The sequence below is a fragment of the Pseudophryne corroboree genome, chromosome 4 (assembly GCF_028390025.1).
Source record: "Pseudophryne corroboree isolate aPseCor3 chromosome 4, aPseCor3.hap2, whole genome shotgun sequence".
NCBI classification, from domain to species: Eukaryota; Metazoa; Chordata; class Amphibia; order Anura; family Myobatrachidae; genus Pseudophryne; species Pseudophryne corroboree.
The window spans coordinates 194,094,788-194,105,724 of NC_086447.1; the positions used below are offsets into that span (position 1 = coordinate 194,094,788).

The 10,937-nt window shown below is 49.1% G+C and overlaps 1 protein-coding gene across 11 annotated transcripts in view; it reads right to left on the reverse strand.

The window, feature by feature from the left end:
* The window catches only part of ANKMY1 (ankyrin repeat and MYND domain containing 1), a 301,516-nt gene extending 290,861 nt beyond the window's left edge, over positions 1-10,655 (reverse strand). For 4 of the 11 annotated variants that reach the window (XM_063915682.1, XM_063915681.1, XM_063915686.1 and 1 more), the window contains exon 1: positions 2,335-2,612. The gene's annotated coding sequence lies outside the window, so the exon portion shown is untranslated. Of the gene's footprint in view, positions 1-2,334; positions 2,616-9,539; positions 9,647-10,556 lie in introns of those variants that run through there. The other 7 variants (XM_063915684.1, XM_063915680.1, XM_063915677.1 and 4 more) reach the window with 5 other exon arrangements.
* Between the last annotated feature and the right edge of the window lie 282 nt (positions 10,656-10,937).

Sequence of the window (10,937 nt, forward strand, 5' to 3'; positions counted from 1 at the left end):
CTTGGCAGAGGCGGGAGAGGGTTTCTGTTCCTGGGAACTGGCTGATTTCTGCAGCCTTTTTCCTCTCCCTCTGTCACGGGGCAGAAATGAGGAACCTTTTGCCCGCTTGTCCACGAAAAGACTGCGCCTGATAATACGGCGTCTTCTCATGCTGAGAGGCGACCTGGGGTACAAACGTGGATTTCCCAGCTGTTGCCGTGGCCACCAGGTCTGAAAGAACGACCCCAAATAACTCCTCCCTTTAATAAGGCAATACTTCCAAATGCCGTTTGGAATACGCATCACCTGACCACTGACGTGTCCATAACCTTCTACTGGTAGAAATGGACAACGCACTTAGACTTGATGCCAGTCGGCAAATATTCCGCTGTGCATCACGCATATATAGAAATGCATCTTTTAAATGCTCTATAGGCAAAAATATACTGTCCCTATCTAGGGTATCAATATTTTTAGTCAGGGAATCCGACCACGCCAACCCAGCACTGCACATCCAGGCTGAGGCGATTGCTGGTCGCAGTATAACACCAGTATGTGTGTAAATACATTTTAGGATACCCTCCTGCTTTCTATCAGCAGGATCCTTAAGGGCGGCCATCTCAGGAGAGGGTAGAGCCCTTACAAGCGTGTGAGCGCTTTATCCACCCTAGGAGGTGTTTCCCAACGCACCCTAACCTCTGGCGGGAAAGGATATAATGCCAATAACATTTTAGAAATTATCAGTTGTTATCGGGGGAAAACCACGCATCATCACACACCTCATTTAATTTCTCAGATTCAGGAAAACTACAGGTAGTTTTTCCTCACCGAACATAATACCCCTTTTTGGTGGTACTCGTATTATCAGAAATGTGTAAAACATTTTTCATTGCCTCAATCATGTAACGTGTGGCCCTACTGGAAGTCACATTTGTCTCTTCACCGTCGACACTGGAGTCAGTATCCGTGTCGGCGTCTATATCTGCCATCTGAGGTAACGGGCGCTTTAGAGCCCCTGACGGCCTATGAGACGTCTGGACAGGCCCAAGCTGAGTAGCCGGCTGTCTCATGTCAACCACTGTCTTTTATACAGAGCTGACACTGTCACGTATTCCTTCCAACAGTTCATCCACTCAGGTGTCGACCCCCTAGGGGGTGACATCACTATTACAGGCAATCTGCTCCGTCTCCACATCATTTTTCTCCTCATACATGTCGACACAAACGTACCGACATACAGCAAACACACAGGGAATGCTCTGATAGAGGACAGGACCCCACTAGCCCTTTGGGGAGACAGAGGGAGAGTTTGCCAGCACACACCAGAGCGCTATATATATACAGGGATAACCTTATATAAGTGTTTTTCCCCTTATAGCTGCTGTATCTTTAATACTGCGCGTAATTAGTGCCCCCCCTCTCTTTTTTAACCCTTTCTGTAGTGTAGTGACTGCAGGGGAGAGACAGGGAGCTTCCCTCCAACGGAGCTGTGAGGGAAAATGGCGCCAGTGTGCTGAGGAGATAGGCTCCGCCCCCTTATCGGCGGCCTTATCTCCCGTTTTTCTATGTATTCTGGCAGGGGTTAAATGCATCCATATAGCTCAGGAGCTATATGTGATGCATTTTTTTGCCATCCAAGGTGTTTTTTTTTTTTTTTTTATTGCGTCTCAGGGCGCCCCCCCCAGCGCCCTGCACCCTCAGTGACCGGAGTGTGAAGTGTGCTGAGAGCAATGGCGCACAGCTGCAGTGCTGTGCGCTACCTTGTTGAAGACAGGACGTCTTCTGCCGCCGATTTTCCGGACCTCTTCTGCCTTCTGGCTCTGTAAGAGGGCCGGCGGCGCGGCTCTGGGACCCATCCAGGCTGGGCCTGTGATCGTCCCTCTGGAGCTAATGTCCAGTAGCCTAAGAAGCCCAATCCACTCTGCACGCAGGTGAGTTCGCTTCTTCTCCCCTTAGTCCCTCGATGCAGTGAGCCTGTTGCCAGCAGGTCTCACTGAAAATAAAAAACCTAAACTAAAACTTTCACTAAGAAGCTCAGGAGAGCCCCTAGTGTGCACCCTTCTCGTTCGGGCACAAAGACCTAACTGAGGCTTGGAGGAGGGTCATAGGGGGAGGAGCCAGTGCACACCAGATAGTCCTAAAGCTTTCTTTAGATGTGCCCAGTCTCCTGCGGAGCCGCTATTCCCCATGGTCCTTACGGAGTCCCCAGCATCCACTTAGGACGTTAGAGAAAAATAAATAACGTAATACTGGTACATAAACACAGTATAATCACTATGGAGCATGATTGCTATATAACATTATAAATCAGCACGCTTATAATATACAGTGAGAAAGACAGATGTTATTACATACCTAAGAAGGCATTATGGTACTACAGATCAGCACCAGTACATACACCGACCTGTTACAGGCAGAGTTCTGACACTACTGATACATAAGGTGGCACTGCAGGGTGCGACAGCCGGCATACTGAAGACCACCCAGCACTGCAGGTGTTACCCCATTAGCTATGGATTAGTGACCAGCCTCGTTCTTTGGATTTTACCGGCTTTTCACCATCTATGGAGTTAGTTGTAGCAGCGGTAGCCATGGATACCGGTGACATCACCCAGCGACAGGAACATGGGCAAGTGACCGGAGCGCAGCAGCAGCAGGACTACGGATCGTGCTCGCGGCGGCCATCTTTGATCAGGGCTAATAAAAGCTGGGTTTGTACAGACAGGGCGCACAGTGGTGCATCTACAGTATATATAATAAGCTGTTGTCGGTATTCGGACAGATAATTTATCTATCCACAGTTTTAATATCGTGTGTTTCTTTACTCACCACTTTCACACTGATAATGGTTTACTCACCACTTTCACACTGATAATGGTTCTACAATATGACTACTTGATGTTCTAAAATATAGTGTGTCCACCAATAAAACTGTAATTAGGTGTTTATAACTTAACCAGCCATTTAGACTGGTATCCCACCATTATCTATGTCAATACTTCCCGTCCACAGCCTAAAGTAAGCTCCCTACCAGCCTCACCTTCCCTGGTTGTATCTGTTATGGATCTGTTGTTTTGTCTTTACCCATGCATATGACATTGCCACTCATTGTTTCTCACGCCATGTTGTCCATGTTCAGGAATCATTAAAGTGCCCCAACTTATGAGTACTTTTCTCTATTTTTTAAACATATGTACTTTGTAGTTTGCCTATGTATATCACATCTCCAGGTATTGCTTAGCCAACCCACCGAGACCTTTTTAGTAGGGCCAAGATTGCTGCCTCACCTGTTACGCATATGGGGGGTCATTCCGAGTTGTTCGCTCTGTATTTTTTTCTCGCAACGGAACGATTAGTCGCTAATGCGCATGCGCAATGTCCGCAGTGCGACTGCGCCAAGTAAATTTGCTATGCAGTTAGGTATTTTACTCACGGCATTACGAGGTTTTTTCTTCGTTCTGGTGATCGTAATGTGATTGACAGGAAGTGGGTGTTTCTGGGCGGATACAGGCCGTTTTATGGGTGTGTGCGAAAAAACGCTACCGTTTCTGGGAAAAACGCGGGAGTGGCTGGAGAAACGGAGGAGTGTCTGGGCGAACGCTGGGTGTGTTTGTGACGTCAAACCAGGAACGACAAGCACTGAACTGATCGCAGATGCCGAGTAAGTCTGGAGTTACTCAGAAACTGCTAAGAAGTGTCTATTCGCAATACTGCCAATCTTTCATTCGCAATTTTAAAATGCTAAGATTCACTCCCAGTAGGCGGCGGCTTAGCTTGTGCAAAGCTGCTAAAAGCAGCTTGCGAGCGAACAACTCGGAATGACCCCCCTTGGATAGGATGAACGATAACTGGATCTAATTGTTCTGTAGGTCTCTCTCTCCATATTTGTAGCACCCAAATGTTATCAAATTTCCAGGTATTGCTTGTTATAACCTATGTAATGCGCTCAAATGGCTGCCACACCAGGTGCTTTTGTAGGATGAGCACTCTGTGGAATGATAATTCTATGGGGAAGCATTCGATATCTCGACCGCCGGTTTACTGACAACGATTATCCCTCTTGGGGTGTCCACGACACCCCTGGAGGGAGATTAAATAGTGTGGCGCGCATAGCGTGCCACAGTGCCCGCAAGGGGCTCTTTTGCACTCGCCCCACTGCCGCCATTCCGGCGGTTGGAATCCCGGCGCCGGGATCCCGACAGCCGGGATATTGTAGTAGACCCATTCTATGAGTACCTTATAATTTGTATATTCTGTTTTGTTCTTTTCATCTCCGCAAAGTGTAATCAAACGTATTGCTTGCCCCTCCCAATGTAACTTGTGTAGTGCGTCAAAGATGGCTGCCCCATCAGGTAGTTTTGAGGGATGAACAATCCGCGGACTTGATTATTATTCGAGCATCCTTTAGCTCATATTTTATCATTTGCATTCAACCACAGTATCCTGTATCTAGTAGTATGCCCACGATGGCTACCTGCTGTAATATGGTTTATGTTCTGCAAATATAAAGATCTTTGTGTCCTTTTATTGCGCAGGCCATGAGCATATTTTCCAACATTTTCTGACAAAATAAATGAGAATACGCTAGTCTTCTTTCGACCATTTCCAGGCTCAGCAATTCCATATGCCAGTTTTTTCAAAACTTTTTTTAATCATGGCACCATAGAGTATCAGAATTTTCTTGCGGCACCCCTAAGTCAAAAGTTTCTTATTGAGAAATTCAGATAAAATATTAAATTAAGTAGATTGTATTTATATGTCATCCTTAGGTTCAGTTATGCGGTGAGGGACAGTATTCACTTCTGTTTGTCTACATATTTTATCATTGAAGCCACAAGCACTTGTTGGATTTGGTCCTGGACTTCCAACCTAGGGCACCCTTGCAAGTACTCAGAGGCTCCCCAGGGTGCCATGGCACACAGTTTGAGAACCACTGCCCTAGGCCATACAATAGATAGAGACAGGCCTGCCATCAAAAATTGTGGGGCCCGGGACTGACAAAATAGACAGGGCCCCCCACCAAAAAAAAAGATTCTGCCACACCGCTCCACCCGTATGTGATGTCAAACATCATGATGTTACATGTCAATTAGTAGCGTGATGTGCCTTTATACATATAAAGCTATTTGTATCCACGGAAAAGGTAAGTCAATTACTGGGATATTGTGGGGCATGGCATTACCCTCCTTAATTCAAAGGGGGACCCTTGTAATAATAGACCCCAATGTGTGTAAGCTGACTGCGGTAAATATGAAACAAGTACCTGTACAGCAGTGGGTACCTGATGTTTGCTCCGCTGCTTGTGGCTGCTGATAGGGGCGCCTCCCCAGTGTACTGGCTGCTGGGAGCAGTGTCGGACTGGGGTATGAAGGGCCCACCGGGGGAATGCAGTTATAGGATCCCATACTTAGGGGTGTGGCCAGCCTACAAAGGGGGTGTGGCCAGCCTCCACAGAGACTTGAAATACACAATAGTTTAGTGCAGTGTAATGCAACATATCTACCTTGTATAATACCAGTGCACAGTCTGGAACCTGATCCCTAGAAGAAGGAGTGGGCCCTCAGGCAGTGGGGCCTACCAGTGGTTTCCCCTGTACCCCTGTGGGCCAGTCCGACCCTGCTTTCCTCTGTCACAGCAATGTGGCGGGGCTCTCCACTCCGGGCGGCCGCTGAGAAGCTCCGGCTTCCCCTCCACGCTCCCAGGTGTAGCTGGCGGTGTCCCGCTTACTCCTCTCCTAGTGGAGCTGCCAGTGACTGCGCTCAGGCTGGCTGCTTCTCTCACGGTGGGTCTCACGGTGGGTCTCCCCTGAGTCTTCCGCCCTCCTCAGCGGCTTCTCTTTTTTACACACGCCGCCGCTCTCTCTCCGGCGATCAGCGGAAGCCTACTCTCTCCACGCCGCGACCCAGCTACTCTTATTACGGGTCCTCCCTCCTTTTTCCGCGCCCAATCCAGCCAATCACACGGGATCCTAGGGCTTCCCGCTTTCTGGCATCCGGCGGACGGTCCTGGGTCCCAGTGCCCCAGCTGTTAACAGGCACCAGGTAAGGGATTTTAACCCTAACAGTGCCTCTTACTAAAAAGTCTTTCAGACAGCACTGGCTGCCATTAGGGCTGCACTGACATGCAGCAGGGATACTCAACGTGGGTATCACATTAGCATATTGTCACAGTACTTCTACATACACAGACGCAGTTGCAAATGAATTTGTTTCCCTGAATTAGGCCCTTAGTTTGTACTTTAGCTGTATAGCTTTAGGCAGGCCCGGCGACAGGGGGGGTCAAAGGGGACACCCGTACCGGGCCCCGACGTTGTGAGGGGCCCCAAGGATCTGGGCATCAACCATAGCATCAAGCTGTGTCAGTGCAACACGTAGGATGGGGTAAAATTTAAATGGATTGCGCTGGCCGGAAGAGAGCCGTGGCACTGTATAGTTGATAACTCCGTCGGTGGAAACCCCCCCCCTCTCTGCGGCGGTAACCCAGCCACTGCCCACAGTCACCTGTCCGTCTCCCACTGTGTGCGTAGATATCACATGACGCATCCATACGACGCTACACCCTTCACTTACTCCCCGCCTTTCACAGTTCACTTCAGTCTTTGTAGTGGCGACGGTCCTAAGAGGAGCCCAGTCCAGTGCCCAGGAGAAACACTGGACTGCAGGAGAAGCAGCCCAGGCAGCTTGGAACTGGAGGATAGCAGTGGTATTTTGGTAAGTGACAGCAGTCAGAGTGTGGAAACGCTGTCACGCAGTGTCTCTCATGAGCCAGAGCATACAATGTTTTAAAAAACAAACAAACAAACAAACAAACAAACCGGATAATATTCACAATGCAATGCTATTTCAAAGTAATGCAGCATATTGTTATTAAAGTGCATAGTGAATATTATCTGTGTTTTTTTTAATAATATTTAAAAAAACATTCAATATGCAATGTAATAAAAATATACTGCACTACTGCTGAGGATATGCTATAACACTATCTGCATCTTCAATAGAACGTCTCTACCTGATAGCAGTGACATTAGTGGTTTTTATTAATATTGTTGAATTGTCGGCATAATGTTATTTTAGAATTAAATAACATAATGCCAGCAATTCAACAATATTAATAACAAATACTAATTTCACTAGTAGAGGACTTCTATTCAAAGTGCAGATAATATATTATGGTCCACTTTGCTCAGCAGTAGTACAGTGTACTGTATGTATAGTAACATCCCTAACTGTGTGGACTTTGTATAGTCTCCCCATGCTTGTGTGGGTTTCCTCTGGGTACTTGAGTGTCCTCCCACACTCCAAAGATATACTGTGTGTAAATCAGTGTGTGTACACGTGTTTAGGGCAGACTAAATGGGCCAAGTGGTTCTTATCTGCTGTCAAATTCTCTATTTCTTTGTGTTCACCTGAACAATACACCTATATAGCAATACATTTATTGGCACATGCAAGGGACGGATGTGCGGGTCTGGTATCCGGGGGGGGGGGGGGGGGGGAGGTGGTTGGAGGGAAGAGGGGGGCCCCAGAGGTATCAGTGTACCGGGCCCTGAGATTTCTGTTGCCGGCCCTGGCTTTAGGCCAGTTGTTACCAAACTTTATTGAATCACAGCGCCCTAGAGTATCAGAATGTTGTGGTAACAACACCCCTAGTCAAAACGGTTCTTATTGAGAGAAAAATATAAAATAAAGTAAATTGTGTTTATGTGTCCTTGTCCTGGTCAATTATGTGGTGGTGTACAGAGTTACGCCTCTGTTTGTCGACATATGTTATGATTGGAAGCCACACGCACTGGTTTAGCCTTTTACATTGACCATAAATAATTTGAATTCATCCTGGACCACCAACCCAGGTCGCCCCTGCAAGTGCTCCGAGGCACCCCAGCAGTGGCATATCTGTAATGGGCACATTGTGTGCGGTGCACATGGGCCCCTGGGTCCAGAGGGGCCCACACCACACACCCTACACCCATTTTTTCAATACTTACCTCTCCAGACTCCCGCGGCAGAGACTCTGAGCACTAGATGGTGTGCAGGTCTCCAGGAAAATGGCCATCATTTTCCCGGCATTACTTGCATGCGCAGTATGGAAAATCGCCCGGAAATTGACGGCTGCAACATTTTCCAGGAGACCTGTTCACCACTTAGTGCTCAGAGTCAGTGGCGTAAGTTCGTCCCAGTCGCCCGGAGGCATGATACATTTTGGTGCCCCCCTACACATACACACACATACCATATGTAGCTATCCCGCACCCAGGGTGAACAGTAGAAGGGTGCTCAGGTACCTTTCCCAATAGTAATATAGATACACATAGAAAGTGGACGCATTCCAAGTCAGTCATTACAATAAAACAGACACCAGCATACCATTATAGTACACCTACAGTGCTCCCTCACCCACCAGGTCTCCATGGAGATGCTTTGGCGCAGCGGTGTGCCAATATAATTAGTGTTCACTGTAGTATTTTTTTTTTAGGGCAGGGTGCTGATCACGGGGAGGGCACATTTTTCATTCGTGAGGGTAAATTTTTAAGTTAAATGGGCAAACTTAGGTACATACTATAATGCTTGGTGCTCCCATTCCTATGGGCAAAACATGGACAGTGCGCACCGAAGGTGCGCAGCAAAAATCTAGGGGCGTTGTTTCGTGGGGAAGGGGCGTGGCCACATAATAGTGTCAATTCACATTACACCACACGGTAGTGCCCCTAATACACATTGCACCAGTTAGAACCTCCTATACACACTGCGCCAGGTAGAGGCTAGAGCACGTTATACATATTGCGCCAGATAGAGCACATTATACACATTGCGCCAGATAGAGCACATTATACACATTGCGCCAGATAGAGCACATTATACACATTGCGCCAGATAGAGCACATTATACACATTGCGCCAGATAGAGCACATTATACACATTGCGTCAGGTAGGGAGCACTGAGGCACATTGCACCAGGTAGAGAGCACTGAGGCACACTGCACCAGGTAGAGAGCACTGAGGCACACTGCACCAGGTAGAGAGCACTGAGGCACACTGCACCAGGTAGAGAGCACTGAGGCACACTGCACCAGGTAGAGAGCACTGAGGCACACTGCACAAGGTAGAGAGCACTGAGGCACACTGCACCAGGTAGAGAGCACTGAGGCACACTGCACCAGGTAGAGAGCACTGAGGCACACTGCACAAGGTAGAGAGCACTGAGGCACACTGCACCAGGTAGAGAGCACTCAGGCACACTGCACCAGGTAGGGAGCACTCAGGCACACTGCACCAGGTAGGGAGCACTAATGGCACACTGCACCAGGTAGGGAGCACTAATGGCACACTGCACCAGGTAGGGAGCACTAATGGCACACTGCACCAGGTAGGGAGCACTGAGGCACACTGCACCAGGTAGGGAGCACTGAGGCACACTGCACCAGGTAGAGCACTGAGGCACACTGCACCAGGTAGAGAGCACTGAGGCACACTGCACCAGGTAGAAAGCACTGAGATTAATGTTTACAGCTGCAAAATACTTACAAGGTTAATTTAGCCCAGGGGGACTCTCATGTACGTACCGGGTCCGGCGGCGCACGGCTGGATCCGGCGACGTGGCGGGGTCCGGCAGGCAGCAAACGGCGGGGCGGCAGGGCGCACAAAAATGGGCTGGGCGGGATTCAGCTGTCTAAAAAAGGGGCAGACACCTAGCGTGAACACTAGATATATATTTAAAAAAAAGACAAACGCCTCATTCACTTAAACACACGTCTCACTTAAACACACACGCCTCTCACTTACATACACCTCTCACTTACACACACCTCTCACACACGTGCCTCTCACTTACACACACCTCTCACATACACATGCCTCTCACATACACATGCCTCTCACATACACATGCCTCTCACTTACATACACATGCCTCTCACTTATAGGCCCTACACACATAGCGATTTCACTGCACGATATGAACGATCTTGTTCATTAATGAACGAGATATCGTTCATATCGTGCAGTGTGGAGTCCCCAGCGATGAACGATGCGCGGCCCCGCGCTCGTTCATCGCTGGGGCCATGTCGGCTGTGCATGCCGGCCAATATGGACGAGATCGTCCATATTTGCCTGCAAGTCTACGGAGCCGGGTGACGGGGGGAGTGAAGAAACTTCACTCCCCCCGTCACTGCCCCCCCGCCGCTGGGTCGCTCGTCGGCCGTCGGGCACCTCGGCGGCGCATCGCCGAGTGTGTAGGGCCCCTTACATACACATGCCTCTCACACACACACACATGCCTCTCACTTACATACACATGCCTCCCACTTACATACACATGCCTCTCACACACACACACACACACACACACACACACACACACACATACCTCTCACTTACATACACATGCCTCCCACTTACATACACATACATGCCTCTCACACACATGCCACTCTCACACACATCACACACACACATGCCTCTTTTACTTGAATGTACAACTTTCCTTAAAAACACACACACCTCACTTAAAAACAAGCACACACAAAACACAGTACTTCCCCCCAAATACACCTCTCCCCCACCCCCCACACAGTGCCTACCTTTGGCTATCATCCAGAGCATGGAGGAGCAGAGAGTTCTGAGCTTCCCTCGGCTGGCTTACTAAGGGCCCGGGAGGAGCTGTGCTCTGGAGCTCCCCCTAGCTGCAGCCAGTGCCATCTCTCTCTACAGGAGGCAGCTTCCGTGTCATTGACACAGCTCCTCCATCTGCAATAGCAGCGCAGTCCTCAGGCTGCGGGAGACAGTGGAGGAGATGCGCCCCCTTGTGGCCAGGAGCCCGGCGGCAGCCGACTCCACTGCCTCCCACAGTTCCGCCCCTGCTCAGAGTCACTGCTGCTGCCTGACAGCTAGAGAGGAGGGGGCCCAGATAGAGACTGCAGATGGCCCCCTCCTCTCTTAGTATGCTTTTGCACCCCAGGGCA